Source organism: Saccopteryx leptura, chromosome 2 (genome assembly GCF_036850995.1).
Source record: "Saccopteryx leptura isolate mSacLep1 chromosome 2, mSacLep1_pri_phased_curated, whole genome shotgun sequence".
NCBI lineage: Eukaryota > Metazoa > Chordata > Mammalia > Chiroptera > Emballonuridae > Saccopteryx > Saccopteryx leptura.
In genome coordinates, this window is record NC_089504.1 from 77119651 (window position 1) to 77140243 (window position 20593).

Here is a 20593-nt window from a genome sequence, read left to right on the forward strand (position 1 = left end):
AATGGGAAGGAGGGAAAGGGAGCCAAGACAGGAACACTTCTTGAGGAGAGGGACATAAAAAGTTCTAAATATTATTTGTGGGAGTGGAGTAATATGGACTGGCTGGAAGGAACTTAATTTCTGGTTACAATACTATATAATCTTCATTAAACCTTTTGAAAATCAAGATTAGTAACTAATTCACTGATGAATATGAAGTTATTGTCTAAAACATAAAAATCCCAGTTAAGTGATTTCTGAGACCTAAAGATATATTTCTGTCTAGGATGACTTTTTTACTATTCTCCTCTGGAGTGAGATGTGAACTCGGATATTTCAGAATAGATAAATGCGTAGTAGCCAACCACAGGGCTTTATTAGTGTACTCTGTAGAACAGAGGGAAGAATACAGACAAATCCTAGTGTATTCCACCGATGTGGTAGTCAAACAAAACAATTTAACCTTTCCAAGCTTCAGCTTCCTTGTCTGGAAAATAGGAATAATAATATATAGCACAGAGCTTGCAAAAATTAGGCTATGTATGTTAGCTATGAGTATTACATAAATGTAAATTTCTATTTATAAACTAAAAAGGTTTTGAGTATGTTTCTGACAGTTGCAAGTGTTATATATTCTTCAATATTTAATCTTTAAAATTTTCAAACACTGGTAGAACTAAATGAAGCAAAATACACTAATAAATTAAAAGTGACGACAAATTCTCTTTTGGAAGTCTTATCCATCATTTTCATTATGACTTCTTTGATTTCTTTCATTATAATTCATTATTTGACAAACACCAGAGCCCAGCATCCTGTGGTCCTTCAAATTGAAAGGCACAGAGGCTAACAGCTGTTAGGGTCTAGAGTCACACCAACCTTCGCTCCTACCCCAACTCTATCAATTTCCTATGCAATGTGATCTTGGGCAAGTTATTATTTCTTTCTTTCCAACCTCAATGTTTTTACTCGGGGAAAGGAAATAATAAGTATGGCTTCAATAAAAGGTCTCAGCCTTGGGATGCATAACAAACAATCTAAGACTAATTATCTAATGAAGCTCAGAGGCATTCAAAGCAACTTGCCCAAGGCCAGCAAGCTGGTGATTCTGACAGGTAAAGAACACAAATAAATCTCTTGCCTTCCTACTCCAAAAACACAAACTCTAATATACTTGATTATCCCTCAAAGAAGAGAGCCCTATTTCCTCTCCCTCCCATCAGCCATACAATGGAGAAAGAACCACCTGTGCCATGTGACAGAAGTCCATTCCTAGCCTTGGAATTAAATGCAACATCTGTTACCATATGACTTATTGGAAATCAGAATTTGTTCACATCAGTTTCTAAAGTGAATAAGTTATTTTGGTTGAGGTTTAAATAGCCTGGGTCTAAGCGTCCTCTGGCAGAACAAGGACGTTGTCAGACAGCACCTTCTCTGAGCTGCATGTGATGGGGGATGCAGGCTTGAGAACGGGTTGTTGACAATGAGATAAGAACAAAACATAAGCCCCTGCTAGATCCCAGTTTGTTGACCTGAGTGATTTTAAGTGTGCTATCAATCAACATATCAAGGCTCGAATAAATATGAAAACATTAGGAAGACGTTCAGGGTTGTTGTTTTTTAATGAAAAAATTAAAATGCCTTTGATTGTAGAAACCACAACTTCAGTTTTAGGGAAAGAGCCCCGGATGAAGAGCAAGAACATTCTCAGTTCAGTTTGTATCTCTACCGTGGCCCGAAGCAACGAGCAGGCTGCGTCAGCTTTCACCGCCTTTCCTACAGCTCAGGACAGGGCAGTTTGGCAGTCTTGTTGGGCAAATAAGTTTGTAAAATATGTGTTACTTGGTTTTGCTCACTTTTATTGTTAAAAAATGGCCACGTGATTGCATTGCCCAGGTGATACTCCTAATTACCTTCATGCTCGGGAAGGGGCTTGATTATGCTAATGTGTGCTGGAGGAAGGGTTGTCCCACCAAAAAGTTTTAAGAAAAAGGGAGGAGGAGGAGCTAGGGAGGCCGCATTGTTGCAGGAGAAGCAGCTAGATGGCTGGGTGCTGAAGAAGCCAGTTTGTGCAGAGAGGAGATAGGAACCAGAGGGGACTGAGCTACTGGGGCCTTTAATTCTAGGAAAACCGGGAGAAAGTCAATAGCTTTGGAGCCCTGAATGGAAAGGGAAGTGTTTTCCAGTTGTATTTACTCTCCTGCAGGTGCGAGGCTAGAATAAAGGATGGCTCACCAGTTTTTGGCTCTGCTGTTTATCTACCGTCTATCCCAGGGGTCGGGAACCTATGGCTCACGAGCCAGACGTTGCTCTTTTGATGACTGCACCTGGCTCACAGACAAATCTTTAGTAAAAAAAATAATAACGTTAAAAATATAAAACATTCTCATGTATTACAATCCTTTCATTTCCTACTGCTCATGTTCATAGTTGCGGGTGGCTGGAACCAATCACAGCTGTCCTCCGGGATAACACCAAATTTTTATTGGATAATGCATAATGTACACGGGTCGTTGTGAGGTCAGGAAGTAAACTTCCCTCCTTTTAATCAAGTAGACAGCTAGTTAATTGCAGAAACCCTTTTGATGAAGAAGATGGCTAAAAGAAAAAAAAATGAGGAGTATCGTACTTTTTAGCAGGAATGGACAGAGGAATTCGCCTTTGTGGAGAGGGCAGGTTCTGCAGTGTGTCTAATATGCAATGATAAAATTATATTGATGAAATGGTCAAATATAAAGCGGCACTTCAACACATGCCATACTACATTTGCATCGAAACATCCACTGGGGGACAGCAAAAGGAAAGCATGTCAAGAGCTACTGTGCAGAGTGCAAGCTAGTCAGCAGCAACTCCACGTTTGGACTCAACAAGGTGACTGGAATTCGGCTAGCTTTGCTGGTGCTTTAGCAATTGTGCAAAATGGGAAGCCATTCACAGATGGGGAGTATGCCAAAACATTCATGCTTGATGTTGCCAATGAACTTCTTGATGACTTTTCGGATAAAGACAAGATAATCAAACGAATAAAAGACATGCCTCTGTCGGCAAGAACTGTTCACGATCGTATCATCATGATGGCAAATCAAATTGAGGCGACACAAGTGAAGGACATAAATGATGCAGCACCATTCTTTTCTCTCGCTTTAGATGAGTCAACAGACGTAAGCCATTTATCCCAGTTCAGCGTGATTGCAAGGTATGCTTGTCGGTGACACACTATGTGAGGAAAGTCTTGCTGTTTTGCCTATGAAAGAGACAACAAGAGGCCCTGGCCGGTTGGCTCAGCGGTAGAGCATCGGCCTGGCGTGCAGGGGACCCGGGTTCGATTCCCGGCCAGGGCACATAGGAGAAGCGCCCATTTGCTTCTCCACCCCCCACCCCTCCTTCCTCTCTGTCTCTCTCTTCCCCTCCCGCAGCCAAGGCTCCACTGGAGCAAAGATGGCCCGGGCGCTGGGGATGGCTCCTTGGCCTCTGCCCCAGGCGCTAGAGTAGCTCTGGTCGAGGCAGAGCGACGCCCCAGAGCATTGCCCCCTGGTGGGCGTGCAGGGTGAATCCCGGTCGGGCGCATGCGGGAGTCTGTCTGTTTCTCCCCGTTTCCAGCTTCAGAAAAATACAAAAAAAAAAAAAAAAGAGAGAGAGACAACAAGAGGGGAGGACTTATTCAAGTCTTTCACTGAGTTCGCTAAAGAAAAAAATCTACCGATGGATAAACTTATTTTGGTGTGTACTGATGCTGCTCTGTGCATGGTGGGGAAAAACAGAGGATTCGTAGTGCTTCTTCATGAACATGAAAAGCGACCCATCCTAAGTTTTCACTGCATCCTAAATCAGGAGGCGCTTTGTGCTCAGATGTGTGGTGAGCAGCTTCGTGAGGTGATGTCGCTGGTCATTTGAGTGGTCAACTTTATTGTTGCCCGAGCTTTAAATGATTGCCATTTAAAACACTGCTGGATGAAGTTGGGAATAATTATCCTGGTCTGCTTCTGCACAGCAATGTGCATTGGTTGTCAAAAGGGAAGGTGCTCAGCCGTTATGCGGCTTGTCTAAGCGAAATCCAGACTTTTCTTGAAATGAAAAACGTCAGCCATCCTGAGTTAGCTAACCCTGAGTGGCTCTTGAAGTTCTACTATCTCGTGAACATGACTGAACATCTGAACCAGCTCAATGTGAAAATGCAAGGCATTGGAAATACAGTCTAATCCCTTCAACAAGCAGTGTTTGCATTTGAAAACAAGCTGCAACTCTTCATCGCCAACATTGAAACAGGTCATTTACTACACTTTGAAAAACTGGGAGAGTTTAAAGATGCATGCACAACAGTGACCCTGCTCAACATCTTGATCTCCAGCAGCTAGCAAGCTTCACATCTAATCTCCTGCAGTCATTCAAAGTGCGCTTTGGAGAATTTTGTGAGCACACTCGTCTTTTTAAGTTCATCACCCATCCATACGAGTATGCAGTGGACAGCACTGTCCTGAGTTACATCTCTGGTGTCTCCGTCAGAGATTTTTGAGCTACAAGCTGCTGAGCTGAAGGCCTCAGACATGTGGGTGAATAAGTTCAAATCACTGAATGAAGATTTAGAAAGACTTGCACGACAGCAAGCAGAGTTGGTGAGCAAACACAAGTAGGGAAAAATGAAAAAACTTCAACTCGTGAACCAGCTGATTGTCAAAACTTGGAACACGCTTCCCGTCACATACCACACACTGCAGCATGTGAGTATTGCTGTACTGACAATGTTTGGCTCTACGTATGCATGTGAGCAGTCTTTCTCACATCTAAAGAACGTTAAGACCAACCTATGATCACATTTAACAGATGGAAGTCTTAACGCCTGCATGAAGCTTAACCTCACCACGTATCAACCAGACTACAAAGCCATCAGCAAAACCATGCAGCACCAGAAGTCACATTAATGGTAAGAAGTACTTTATTCATCATTGGTTAGCAACAGCATAACAACCTTATTAAAAAGAATTCAGAGACTTATTGTACTTTAAAAGTGTTGGTCTTACATAAAATGCACACATTTACTTGTATTTAGTGTAAAACATATTGTATGGCTCTCACGGAATTACATTTTAAAATATGTGGCATTCATGGCTCTCTCAGCCAAAAAAGTTCCCGACCCCTGCTCTATCCGAATCTATTGTGAACCTGCATGTGAATGGCCATGATTGTGGCGGTGGCCCTTGGCCTTACAAGTATCCAAGACCAAGACCCGCTGTGTTTTAATGTAGGAAATATGGATCTTGGACTCAATTATCATCTTTATCCAAGACAGAAAGAGGATATCAAAACGAGCCCTATCTCCTCCCCATAAGGATGTCAAAAGGAAAAGGTAACATGGTCACCTTAGTAACCATGTCAATTACCTAACACATTTTAGGCAGTTGTGATGTATAATTCTATGTCTCCTAATAAACGAGCACCCATAATAGAAGCTTAGTGTCTTATACTTTTACATGTATATATAGGTGTGTATATACACACACAGTCAAGAGTTTCATGACATCTTCAGAAATCAATGAGATGGATATTGGGAAGGGTTGACATCATACCCGTTTCACTGATGGGAAAACCAAGGCCCAGCATATATAGAAATTATTCTACTTACAACGGGGCTAAGTCCTGATAAATCTATCATAGGTTCAAAATATAAGTCCAAAATGCATTTAATATACCTAACCTACCACATCATAGCTTAGTCAAGCCTACCTTAACTGTACTCAGAACACAATATCCAGAAAAAGCTGGCAACACAGTTCACTGTAGAGAGTCAACGATGGACCTCGTGACTGTGTGCAGCCTGCTCCCGCCAAGTCATGAGAGAGTATGTAGTGCACATCCCTAACCCTAGGAAAGAGGAAAATTCAAAATCTGAAGTACAGTTTCTGCTGAATGCATACAGCTTTCATACCATTGTGGTCAGTGAAAAAAATTGTAAGTTGGGGACCATCTGTAAAAGCTTGCCTAAGTTTACACAATAAGAAAATACTTGTGTCCATGCCAAGAAGCCACATCTCAAATTCTATTTCATCAACATCATAAAGGAATACACAGTTCGAACAACTGAATATAAATGTATAATTTAAATTATGTGTAAGGATGCTTTATCATTTCTTTTGATGCTGAGATGGCCAGGGTCTTGATGAGTACTGATAAAGGTAGAGAAGATAATTACAATATCCTTTTAGTCTTTTTTTTCTGTCCCCTGCCTACTTACTCATCTTAGTTCATGAGAGTACTAAAAATCTGTAACGCAAATATACAGCCACTGTGGTATCTTATAGTTAAAAACTTACTCTGCTTTATAAAAAGAATGACATTGTAATATGAATTGTCCCTGATACTTGTCTACTAGGGCCCACTGTTACACAATAAGTAGGACAGGCTAGGAACAATCTTCCACAAAACAGCATATTCCTCTCTATTCATTTATTTTGGCAGGTGTGAGGCAGAAAAACTGTGGAAAGGTAAAAGAACGACATTCACTCTGCCTTTGTCTTCAGTGTTACAATTCAGGAGTCCTGGAAAAAACCAGCCCTCACAATACCCACAGCCCAAAGAGGCTGCAGACTAGGCCCTACAGAGCTGTTTGGTGTTCCTTAACATGAATGACAACTGACTGAGCCAGACAACGCTGAACCAGACCCGAAGTTAAGCATATCAGTGAACTTTTGGGAGAAAAACAAGGGCCCTGGCCAGCAGAACCTGCCGTGAAATCCAGAGCGATGCGTCTCAAACTGCAGGTCAAGGGCATCAGTGAACAGTGAAATCATTTTAGTGGCACTGAACATTTATGTTTTGATGAACTAGAACAGAACAAAAATGTATGGCACATTGTAAAGATAAATATTATAAAAAGAAACTCTGTGTATAATTGGTCAAAAAGACTCGAAAGCCCTTATGCCTAAGGAAAAAGCCACTATCCAGTTCCTGTACCTGACACACACATTAAGGCAGATGAGGTATTGCCAGTCCTCCAGTTTTTTTCAAAAGAAGCCAGAATTCTGAGCTATAGTATAAAATCTCCCAATTTTTTTTAAAAAATAACTCTAACTGGTTTAAAAGAGTGTACAGGCAAAACCAGACCTAGCTGAAGGCTGGACCTGCACCAACTGTCTTTGATCTCTGGCTTCAAAGAAATCCATATCCATCTTAAGAAAGGAAAGAGCACCCTGGCTGGATGGCTCAGTTGGTTAGAGAGCATGATCCCGAAGTGAGAGGTTGCTGGTTCGATCTCAGGTCAGGGCACATACAGAGCAGACTGATGTTCCTGTTCCTGTCTCTCTCTCCCTCTCTCGCTTCTTCTCTTTCTCTCTCTCTCTCTCTCTCTCTCGTTTCCCCTTCTCTCTAAAATCAATACAATTAACATTAAAATAAAAAAAAAGAGAAAGAAAGAAAGAAAAGAGCAGTAAGTTTTCTTCTTTTTTCTTTCTTTTTTTTTTTTGTATTTTTCTGAAGTGAAAAGCGGGGAGGCAGAGAGACAGACTCCTGAATGCGCCCAACCGGGATCCACCTGGCATGCCCACCAGGGGGAGCGATGCTCTGCCCATTTGGAGCATTCCTGTGTTGCAACTGGAGCTATTCTAGCGCCTGAGAAGGAGGCCTTGGAGCCATCCTCAGCACCCATGCCAACTTTGCTCCAATGGAGCCTTGGCTGTGGGAGGGGAAGAGAGAGAGAGAAAAAGGAGAGGGGAAAGGATGGAGAAGCAGACGGGCGCTTCTCCTGTGTGCCCTGGCCGGGAATCGAACCCGGGACTTCCACACGCCGGGCCAATGCTCTACCACTGAGCCAACCGGCCAGGGCAAAGCAATAGTTTTCTTCCCAATGTCCTTGGAAAACTATGGTAGAGGCACTCCCAGGAGGCATTTGCCCAACACCACCAGTGTGGGGAGGGAAAAGAACAGCTCCACAAGATCAGCCGAGAAAGGAAGCATGTGGCCTTGGTGACAGGGGAGTGACTGGACAAAGAAACAAAACAGTGGTGAGCCTGGTGGTTTCTGTGACCCTCCCCTGAGTCGGGTTAGATGATGAGGTGGAACTCTCACACAGAAATCAACTTTCACTTTCACTTCACAGGTAGGTAAGTAGGTAGATAGGGAGAGAGGTAAAGTAGGTCGATTAAATAGATTACATAGATTTATTCTGGGAGGTGTGAAAAAGATTTCAACCAAAGAATGCCATCAGCAGTCACCTTTGGGTGTTATAGCAGGAAGGACTCTACCTGCCCATAATTTTCACCACCCTCAACTACCCTCGAGTTCCACTGAGCAGTTTCAGAGGCATGAATAGGGGGCTCGGTGAGGAAAGAAGCTATTCACATGGCTTACTTACATTGTACTACCTGGCTGGACACAGACCTAGAACTGAAGTGGACAAGAATCTTCATTCACTGGGCTTCCTAAGTGACCCTTATTTGGCAGAAAAAGCTCTAAAATGATGTCAGGAACTTAGGCTTTGAAGATGGTGGGGCTGAGCTGAGTCTTCTTCAACCTCCCTATCCCAGGGAAAAGATTCACAAAACCAGGGAATGCTACCAGGCCACAGTCCCATTTGCCTATTTAAAAACACTTGGATTCTTCCGTGCAAATGTGCAGGCCCCCGGCCTGAGAGCTGGTCTTGCATCAAACAGAAAGCAAAGCCAGACACCAGCTCCAGACCCAGCTGTTCCCCAAACTCGGGTGCAGGTGTGAGATCATCTCCATGAACCTCACCTGCCTGCAGTTTGTCACCTCAGTGTCATTACCACAGACAGAGATGTGGTTGGAGCTTTTGTTTTACTTCACACCAGGGGGAAGTCATTTTTGGAATTTTTCATCTTAAATAGATTTTTCTTAAATGTATGTGACACATATTCCTCACAGGACTTAATAAAATAGATATTTCTCATGCCTGGAAAGTAAACTACAGCTGCACAGATTGAAACAAAATTTATTTTTAAAAAACTAACATATTCTACTTGGAACATTCAAAATATTTATACATATTTAGGTATAATTTCTGAAAATGTTCAGTCCCAGTGAAAACAGAACTTTCTCAGCAAGTAGTTTTTAATTAATATAATGCTAATTAACAGGAAAAAGAACATTAACAAATATACATTTATTACTATATCTGGTATCTCTTTTTTTACTTTATTTAGACAATTAATTTTAACAGGGTGGCATTGATCAAATAGAGTACATAGATTCAGAGAAAACATCTCCAGATCATTTTGACATTTGATTGTTGTATACCCATCACCCAAAGTCAAATTGTCTTCTGTCACCTTCTATCTGGTTTTCTTTGTGCCCTTCGCCCCACCCCCTCCTTCTCTCCTCCCTTCTCCTCCCCCTGGTGACCACTGCACTCTTATCTATGTCCATGAGTCTCAATTTGTGTCCCACCTATGTATGGAATCATACAGTTCTTGGCTTTTTCTGATTTACTTATTTCACTCAGTATAATGTTATCAAGGTCCATTCATGTTGTCATAAATGATGCTATGTCATCATTTCTTATGGCTGAATAGTAGTATTCCATAGTATATATGTACCACATCTTCTTTATCCAATCATCTATTGAAGGGCTTTTTGGTTGTTTCCACATCTTGACCACTGTGAACAATGCTGCAGAGAACATGGGGCTGTATGTGTCTTTACGTATCTGGTATCTCTTTTTATCTACAGGGAAAATAATTTCAAAACACAGGGAAAGTTCCTAAACCACTTTCTTCCCATCATGGAATTAAACAGGGAAGCTATTATTTTCTGATTCTTAAAAATCTATTCTGAGTCTGATATTTTTTTAAGAAAGGGAAGAACTGATCATTTAACTATAAAGCTTTTAGTTGCTTTAAAATGACTCCTCATAAATACAAATAAATAAAGCCCATTTCATTATAAGAGCTTACGTTGAACTCTATAAGGGAAGGAATTCTTGTTTGTGATCTCAATGCAGAGAACACAGGTGCTTTCATGTGGTTTTGTTTTTCTTTTATAAATCAAATGTATTCCTACCAGCAAGTGTTCAGCAGAAATACCAGTAATAGGAATGAGGTTTTCATGACATTCTTAGGTGACTTCCCAAGATCTCCTTGTCACAATCAAGATTGTTACGACAAGAAGAAATAAACCTCTGGGACTCCATAACCTCCCCAGACACGGTGTACTAAAAGGATCTGGCTTGTCTCGTCTCTCCTGATTATACAATGTATGCCGGAAGCAGGGGAATGGTGACACGGACCACTGGGCTGTGGACAATGTTTTCTGGCCCCACTTGTTTCACCTTCTTATTTACTATATTGTCTGCTGTCCTGACACTTGCAGTGAAATGAGGGTGGATATAACTCCAGGCAAGAGCAATGAGAAATATTATTTTGCCTTGTCTATAAGGTAAGGAATGCAGGGAGGTACGTATTTAAGTACTTGGTGTGCCAGAATGGGAACACACACACACATTTATACCGAGGCACCTAATATGTCTTTACTGGCATAGAGATACAGGCATGTCTGGTTTTATACAACAGATGCTTTCCTTGAAGCTGTGATCAATGTTTTGCAACTGAAATAGTCAAAGGCACTACAGAAGCTTACTACTTAAATTTATTATGGTTCCTTTCATAAACCAATATTTGCTAATGTAATCACAACTGAACTGCGTATGTTTGGATTTATTTATGTATTTAGAAATAGCATGTGAACCTATAGAGGTCACAGTTAAACCACGTAGGGATGTGTCTTTCCGTTGTAACATTTCACCTTTAGGTAAAAAGGTGGCCAGCACTTCAAATGGCAATATTTTAATTAACAGATATCCGCTAGATTTAGTTCAAACAAGAAATATAGCTCAAAGAGTTCTTACTTGGAACAGAAGCAGGGAAATTTAACATAATGTGCCAGCTGCCACACCCACAGAATATCTGGGCGTGTAGGGGAGGGGGGCTCTGCATTACACCAATTCTGGCCTCTCAAAAGACTTACCAATCTAAATAAACCACATCTGTCCACTGGGATTGGCAAGTGCCTTTTTGTTCCCTATTAGTTCTAAGGCACTCAGAGAGATAATGCTATTCACTGTACCTTATGATCTCAAAGAAAACCAACACTTCAAATGATTGTCTCTATCTAGTTTGCCACACCCCCACCCCTCATAGTGTAAGTATTCAGTGTAAAGAACAAGCCATCATGAAAAGTAATTACGGGGAAGAAAGACCCCAGGAAATTACTGAACATATAATCGGCAAGACTTGTTTGACCAGCCTCCTAAAAGAGGCTGCTCAAATCCAACTCTTAAATTCCCGTTGGAATGACTGTCCAGTTGTGAGCCCATGTTGGCTGAAGTTGCCAGCACATTCAATGCCAGAAGACAGCACGGCACTGAAGGGTAGGATGTGTGAAAACTGACTTTCAGATCATGCGATGTGCATTTTATAGCATTTTAGAAAATCATTTGAAGTAACTGGTGCATAAATTAGTCTGAAAGTTTTTCAACCATGATACGCAGCTATAGTCATGGCTTCTGGTTATTGTAGAACAACAGAAATTCATCGAAGCTGAAGACTACTTCGAATTAAGATAATCAAATACGTATATATTTTTTTAACTTTAAAGTCTTGACACTCTTAAAATATTACCTTCCAAGTTCACTTCCTTATTGAAAACTTCCTTTCTGAACCAAAAGAAAAAAATCCTTAACCTTTCTAACCTATATTTTTCAACAAGTTTCCATTTTCATCATTATAAATGGATATCCAACTCTGATAATCACATTTGCTTCCTCCTTATAATAAGGGGAAAGCTCAAGGTGGCAATAGAGGGATAATGCTCTATTCGAGAAAGCAGGAAGATTAAATTAGCTACTCGAACCACATGACTCTGTAGTGAGAGACTAATCCAGGCTTCCTTGCCTTGAGGTCAGAAGCTGCTCACCCTTTTGTTCCCTCATTTGACCTCCGCTTTATCTCATCTATTAACACCTTTCTTTCCTAATTTTCCTTACCCAGACCACTGATGTCAAGTAGCTAAAGGGGAAAAAGGGAGGGGGGCACCTATGTGAAAACCACCACCACCACAGATAAAAATAATAAAAATGTATATAATAATAAAAACTAATACCTACACAGTATAAAAACAGTTATGTACAATAGACATAGATGATAGCTTCTCAGCCTTTTGGCTAAGATCAAGTATAGTATCTGTTCTTATCAGCCGTTTAACAATAGACAGAAATGAGCCACACATGGAATTTAAAATTTTCTAGTAGCAACAGTAAACATTTTTTAAAGATGAGATCAATTTGAATATAATTTATTTAACCCAAATATTATCATTTCAACATGAAATATAAAATCTGAGGTATTCAGTATTGCAGTTTTTATTCCAAGTTTCTTAAATCTAGTGTGTATTTTATACCTATAGTATATCTCCACTTGGCCTAGCCACACTTCTAATGCTCAAGGTCCTCGTGTAGCTAGTGGCTTCTGAATTGGATGGTGCAGCCCTTTGAGCCGCCAGGTGATGATGCTCTAAGTGCTCTAAATGTACAGATTCATTTGATCCTAACAACAATTCTAAGAGCTAAATACTACCATTATTCTCCTTCTACAGATGAAGAACTTCTAGAGCAGAGACCCCAATCACAAGCTGGTAGGTAACAGAGGGAAAATTCAGACCTTGGCCATCTGGCTACAACTACTATGCTATTTATTAAGAGCCTACTGGGTGTTTGACAGACAGACAGTGAGCTTCACATCTAAATAAATCCTCTCATGTGATCCACAGAACAACCCAAGCGGGTAAGTATCAATACCCCAATTTTACATACTGCTTCATCTTTCATAAAAAACAACTAGAGTAGGAACATCATGATTTCACAAAGTAACAAATGGGGGACGATAGCAAGGATGCCATTACAGAAGATACTATACTACAAGGTAAATTAACTCAAAGAGAAGTACAAAGTGCTGTTTAGATTTAGAGTGAAAAACATTATCCCATTATCCCATCTCTTAAGAGAACAGGCAAGGCCTTCACAAAAGAGTTAACATTTAAAAAGGACTTAATTAGGAACCTAGAATAAAGTGCTCCAAGATCAAAGGAAGGATATGAAAGAAATCAGCTCTATAGGGTATTGAAGGAGTGGCAAAATAGTTCACAAAGGGCTGCGATGTGGCATATACCTAAAGAAAACACATTATCAGATGTCATGTTGAAGTTACCCATGGACCACAGCATGGAAAACCTCAAATCCTGTGTGAAGTTTAAGGAGACGGAGCAGCATGATCAAAATGAGCCTTAGGTAAAAAACACTCGAGCAACACTGGGCAGGATGGACAGCAACAAGAGAGCTGAGATATGGAAGGTTGGCAAGGATGCTGTTAAGAGGATCTAGGCAGGCAACTGCAAAGGTCACAGTCAACTGTAAAACAGGAGGTGGACATGAGGCTTTGTGGGTGTGCAATCCTTAGGTATGGGGTCTGAAGTCAAAGAGTTTCAACCCTTGGTGATGAGTGGAGTGGTGGAACCATTAACAGAAACTTCTGGATATAACATAAGTAGGAGTTTTATTCCCTCATTTTATTGCAGCCTATACTTCCTGCTTTATCTGTGCTTCCCTAATCAAGATGTGTACTACTATCTACTGACCTTACATATCTGGTTCTTATTTTAAAGAACTCCTTCCCTAGCAAGCAGTTAGTGACGAGCAGAAAATGGTGAAAGGAATTATCTTTCAACTAAGAAGAACTCTACATCTCCAAGTTATTCCAACTAAAGACAGAAGAATCATCTCTGATTCCAACTTCCAGCGCAGCTGAATAATGTCCTGTAAGGGCTTAACAAACAGCCGTGCCGAAAATACTGGTCTTTTGCTTGAAGCTCTTAATGTTTTAAAGGAAAAGTTAAAAACAATTTCCCTACTGCCTACTTCCCTTTGCATTTATTTATAATTTTTCAAGTTTAATTAAAAAATACTTCTACTTTAAGCAAATATTTCCTTTTTTCCTCCTTTAATTACCTGACAAACGGTAGTAAAGCTGCATAAATTTTGCCTGAGGTTAAAGCTGGAGTAGAGCCTAATCACCAGCTTGAGACATTGTTCTGGCCAACTAAAGCAGAACACATTTCTCCCATGTGTTTGAACAATACTTAGGCACTTCCGTTAAGGTCTCATTTACCCAGTATTGATTCTGATTAACCCTCTTTCCTGATTTATGTGGGAAATCTGGTGTTCTTCACACTACCACTGCATGATTAAGAAAATGAACCCCAATGCAGTGGAGTTCAGGGGTGCACACAGTCTTCAGTAGAGAACACGAACAATGTATCATTCCTATTCGGTTACATGCCAACTAGGGCAGCCTTCTTCAGATTCAACTGTTCTAAACAAATCTTCTGGTTATTCTGCTGTGTTCCATGTTCCAAGTACAGTAATGAGAGCAGGTTAAAAGTCAAGGGAAAATATAGGTAAATGAGCCCTGGCTGGTTGGCTTAGTGGTAGAGCATTGGCCTGGCATGTGGATGTCTGGGGTTTGATTCCCAGTCTGGGTACACAAGAGAAGGACCCATCTGCTGCACCCCCCCCTTGCTTCCTTCCCCTCTCTCCTACAGCCATGGCTTGAATGAAGCAAGTTCACCCCAGGCACCAAGGTTGGCTCCAGGCCTCTGCCTCAGGCACTAAGAAGAGGTCAGTTGCTGAACAACAGAGCAACACCCCAGATGGGTAGAGCATTGCCCCCTGTGGGCTTGCCAGATGGAACCCAATCTGGTCACATGTGAGAGTCTGTTTCTTGCCTCCCCTCCTTTTACTGAATAAAAAAGAAAAAGAAAATATAGGTAAAATAAGCACCAAAAATAAGTATTAAGCAATCAAGAATGACCAGTGTAAGCTAAGAAACATTGGGAAATGAATGGCACTTACATAAAACAATGAATCTCAAGGCTAAATACACACACACACACATACACACATACACACACACACACATACACACACACACGTTATGTGTGTGTGCTTTTTATTTTTCTTAAGAGGTTCCAATCCAAATTCTCAGGCTCAAGTGTTTAGTCTTACATGTGTGGTCCAAAGATGCTCAAAGCACTTTTCTTATCCTACAATTCAATCTAGTAATAAAAGTATGGTGCTCTGGAAGACTGAATTCATGGCAGCTGGGAAGTTTCACTGGAATCAAATGATCTCATCCACCAACCATCCAGGACTCCCCAAAGTTTGGAAGTGCTCTTGTGTCACTGAAGATCTCTCCAGCAACTGACAAGGGAAGTAGAGAGGGTGAGGAGGCAGCTACCTTTCCATTTAGGGAAATCTTCCTAAATTCAAGTCCACTTTTCCATCTAAGATTTAAAAAAACCACATAAGCAGAACACCTGACCACAAAATAAAATCTATCTTTGACATGGGTAGTTGTAAGGGATCTCAGGTAACTACCTACTCAGGTACATTTGTGTACACACCAAATAGACCGTGTGCCAAAAAATAGGAGATCCGAGAGACACTGGATACCTGAGCCATCAATGCCCAACCTTCTTTGGAGGCAAATGGTTGCTTTTGTTTTGGGTTTTGGGTTTTTTTTTGGTTTTTTTTTTTTTTTTTGTATTTTTTTTCTGAAGCTGGAAACGGGGAGAGACAGTCAGACAGACTCCCGCATGCGCCCGACCGGAATCCACCCGGCACGCCCACCAGGGGCGAAGCTCTGCCCACCAGGGGGTGATGCTCTGCCCCTCCGGGGCGTCGCTCTGCGACCAGAGCCACTCTAGCGCCTGGGGCAGAGGCCAAGGAGCCATCCCCAACACCCGGGCCATCTCTGCTCCAATGGAGCTTTGGCTGCGGGAGGGGAAGAGAGAGACAGAGAGGAAGAAGGGGGGGGGGGTGGAGAAGCAAATGGGCGCTTCTCCTATGTGCCCTGGCCGGGAATCGAACCCGGGTCCCCCGCATGCCAGGCTGACGCTCTACCGCTGAGCCAACCGGCCAGGGCCCAAATGGTTGCTATTTGAGGAAAATGTCAAAGAAATCTAGAGGCAATGGTGATATGATAACTATTAAAAATAACAATGGCAGTAACCATGCCCTGTGGAGCTAAGGATGTCTGGAAGATACAAAGCTGTGGATTCCAAAAAATCCTAATTCAAATTAAAACACTTTGGGACAACTCAAACTTTTTGAATTCCCATTTCTTCATCTGAGGGGGGGGAGAAGAAGAGAGAGGAAGGGGGGAGGGGGAAGGGAGGAAGGGAGAGGGAGAGAGGGGGGAAGAGGGAGAGGGGGAGAGAAGTGAAGTAGCATAAACCTAGAAAGTTTTCTGAAGATAAATTTAGCAGTGTTGATGGAAACACCTGGCACACAGAAAGTGTTTCACAAATATTCATTCATTACTTTCCCTTCCAGAGTACAGTTCATGGTGCCTTAAACAAATCAGAGAGAACTGGCCCACCAACAGGAATAGAACCAGGATTTACAGCTTTCGCTCCTATGGAGGCTTATATTCACTCAACAAGTATTTATTGAGTACTCAGGGTGTGCCTGGCACTGTTTGGGACATTTTGGAATATATTTGCTTTAATTTCTACCTTTGTGGGGTTTGGTTTACTTTTATGTTTTTAGGGTAAAAGATTGAAAGCAAAATTTCCTCAAAACAGAATATCCACTTTAGGATGAGTTTGTGTGCCTCACTGTTTCGATGCAGGCATGATTCATATTTATTATTTGTGCTATTCATTTGATGCCAACCTAAATGTCAGGAAAAAAAAGCAAGACTGAGGAAGAGTGGGTCCTGAAGATGGACCAAAATTAATACAATGTGAAATCACAGACAGGAAGGGAGAAACATCAACTAGTAGTTGCAGCACTTTTGTTAATTGATTGCTTCTCATACATGCTTTGAGACTGGGGGGCTCCAGCCAAGCCAGTGACCCCTTGCTCAAGCCAGAGACGTTGGTCTCAGAGCAGCAATCTTGGGCTTCTAGCCAGCAACTTTGAGGTCATAACTCTGATCCCAAACTCACGCAAGATGAGCCGATGCTCAATCCGGTGACCTCAGGGTTTCGAACCTAGGTCCTTAGCATCCTAGAACAATGCTCTATTCACTGCACCCGACCACCTGGTCAGGCTCAAATTTTAAATTTATTAAAAGGGATAAAACACATTTTATAAGGTTCAGAAGTACCTGGACTAGAGGATACTAAAGATCTCTTCCTTTCTAGTATTTGCTTATCGACAATATGCTCTGGATTCACTTGATCTCAGAGCTTGGTAACAGAAATATAAAGTCCCTTAATCACTTGTCCCTCAAGTGATTAAGCACTTAAATATTTTAACAAAAATAAGTGAACAACAAAAAAAGGTCATTGTATGTATCATGAGAAAAATGTCAAGAAATGAGTGAGAACATGACGAGTGGTGGCGCCGTGGACAGAGCATCAACTCAGAATGCTGAGGTTGGTGGTTTGAAACCCAAGATCACAAGCTTCAGTGCAGGGTCATCAACTCGATCCCAAGGTCTCCTGGATAGAGCCCAAGGTTGCCAGCTTGAGCAAGGGGGTCACTGGCTTGGCTTGAGCCCTAGGTCATAGGTCCAATCTCGAGTCAAGGCATGTACAAGAAGCAATCAATGCACAACTAGGTGGAGCAATGACTTGATCTTTCTTTCTTTCTTTCTTTCTTTCTTTCTTTCTCTCTCTCTCTCTCTCTCTCTCTCTCTCTCTCTCTCTCTCTTTCTTTCTTTCTTTCTCTCTCTCTCTCTCTCTTTCTCTCTTTCTTTCTTTCTTTCTTTCTGTCTTTCTCTCTCTCTCTCTCTCTCTCTCTCTCTGTCCCCCCTTCCACCCCCACTCTCTTGCTCTAAAAAAAGAGAGATTAACTTAAACCTCTGTCTGTTTTTTTTTTAATTATAAGCTATCTGTACAACAAATCCTCAAGAAGAAAGTAAATAATTAAGTAGAGATATGTTGGATTTCAGAGTCATTACAAAAGTATAATATATGATACAGCTATATCTTCCTTTAAAAAACAGAAATACTAGTGGGAAAACTATGTCACAGTTTTTAATAAACCCTGTCATAGCAGTGGAAATGATGTCCTACTAGAAAAGAGTCCAAATATGTCAACTAGTAGGACCACATTTATTATTATACTTATTTATTTTAAATTTAATTTTAATTATAGTTGACATACAATATATTATCTTCAAGTGTATAACATAGTGATTCAACAGTTATATACCTTATAAAATGGTCCCTACAATAAGTCTAGTAACCATCTGTCACCCTACATAGTTATTAGAATATTACTGACTCTGTTCCCTATGCTGTGTGCATTTAGGTTGGCATCAGACGAATAGCACAACATTATTTCTGGACACTGATGAGAGATATGCAGTCCAAGCTAATACCCATAGAAACTGAAGGATTACATACTTTTAAGACTATATTTATGTTGCATACCAGGCACTCTGCAAATTTCACCTCATTTAATTTCTACCACTCCTTGAGATATGTATTTTTAATGTCTATATGGCAATAATAAGGCCCAGAGAAGTTAAAAGCTTTACCCAAGGTCATATTGCTAAAAAGTAAAAAAAAAAAAAAACACACACACACACACACAAAAAAAAACACCAAGATTCAAATGATGGCTTTTGGTTCCACATCCCTATTTTTAACTATGCCTCTACTGTCATTAAAAACCTCCCGAGAAATGTACTTCCCAGGTAGAAAGCTTAACTTTCAGAGCACGTCATACTTATTTCCATCTTGATGATTGTCTGCATATTCGACTTAGTGAGGTCACTAAAAACTTGGTCCTAGAAAAAAACTATTTGTCACAAATAAAAATTATAAACCCAACTGAAATTTTTATTTTTATTTTTGGAATTGACAAAGCAACTACTCACATTAAACTAAAATGGACCGAGTATATAAAGGGAAGGGATAAAAACACGAGAGGCTGCACAACAGGGTGGTACTCAGTTTGATGAATCCCAAACCAAACAGCCAGTGGACAACTCACAGTACAGAGCAATGAGCACAGAAAGGGATTCACGTAGGAAATATGATACAATGAGTCATAAACAGCAACAGGTCTGCAGGCCTCAGCAATGTCAAGTTGGCCATATTCTTATTTAATATTTTTCTTTCTTTTTTTTCTCTTTCTTTCTTTCTTTTTAGAGAGAAAAGAGAAGGAGTGAGAGATTTCCTGTTACACTTATTTATGCATTCACTGCTTCATTCTTGTATGTGCCCTGAACCAGGGATTGAACCCGCAAACTTGGCATATAGGGACAACACTCTAACCAGCTGAGCTAACGGCCAGGGCCTCAAGTTTACTTTTAATGTTCTACAGCCTGTTGTTCTTGGAGTAGGGGGACAGAGAGTAGTGGCTACAGATATTTCTTTGCCTTAATAACTTAATGATGTTTTCATTTTATGCAGGAAAGAGAAAAAAATTTCTTTTAATTTCTGATGCAAGACAATGATTCTAAAGCTATATGGGCTTCTTGAATAAAAATCACCTCTCTTTTGTGTAGATGTATATCAATATAAAGCACACCCCTGGCAGTATCTTTAAGTTACCTCCACAAGAGTAGAGTGTATAAACAGCAGGAGGTTATGATGGATCAGGCTAAATAAACACAGTTGCGGGGAGTTTGGGGGACATTCTATAACTTAGAATATCCAAAATCCAAGGCAAAGGGTTCATACCAACTGCAACAAGTTACAGAATGAACAACCTGAGGCCAGTCTTTTAACCTCCTTTTTCTCTACTTCCCTATCTCTAAAAATGGAATTGTAATTTAACATAATTTAAATAACAATACAGAATATAAAGTGTTAGCACTGCATTAAATAAAGCATGCATGGAAACTCCAGAGATACACACACACAATATCCACTAAAATCACCTGTATAGTGTTTTCATGTGGTTGTATGTATTTGATAAGCACATCGTCTCATAACTGAATATTAATCAACATACATCACTAAAGCAATTAAATAACTCTTATTTCTCCTCCACTCATTAGCCATATTCATCCTTTCAAGGAAGGATGGAAATGGAAGAACGAATGGAAAATACACATACATATCATGCCCCATATTTAATAAAAAGTGTGGCAGCTTTTCATTTAACAACTGCATACCAATGAATGAGGTGGATGGACATTTGACCAAAGAAGCAACAAACACAATTCTTCCAAATATGAATATTTATAATATGCGTAAAAACAGAATTTCCTAGCTCTAGGAATCTTTACTCCAAAAACAGGCCCCTGAGATATTTAGTCTACATTGAGAGATTTCTTGGTTATGTGTGGGTATGTATAAACATACCAAGTAGTGGTGTAAGTTGAAGTGTTGGGTTGTTGCCCCCAAGCAAACTCAAAAAAGAGTACTAAGTTTTCAGACACATATTTTCAGCTTAAATCCTTAGTTTTCTCCTCCCCTCTTTTCAGTTCTCAGAAGAGCATCTGTAAACGGAGGAAGATGCACTGGGAAGTTACACTCCAGCGAAGCAAATGAAATGAGGCACAGTGGTTACCAGACAGGGAGGCGGTGAGGGTGGATAAACTGGGCAGCGGGGGTCAAATATATGCGAGGGGGTGGTACTAGACTCTGA

At 40.7% G+C, this 20593-nt stretch overlaps 1 protein-coding gene and 1 pseudogene across 8 annotated transcripts in view; one reads left to right on the forward strand and one right to left on the reverse strand.

Annotated features, from left to right (window-relative positions):
- Positions 1-20593, reverse strand: part of BNC2 (basonuclin zinc finger protein 2) — a 465978-nt gene that overhangs the window by 392979 nt on the left and 52406 nt on the right. The window lies entirely within an intron of this gene.
- On the forward strand, positions 12129-12250 carry LOC136396284 (U2 spliceosomal RNA; annotated as a pseudogene).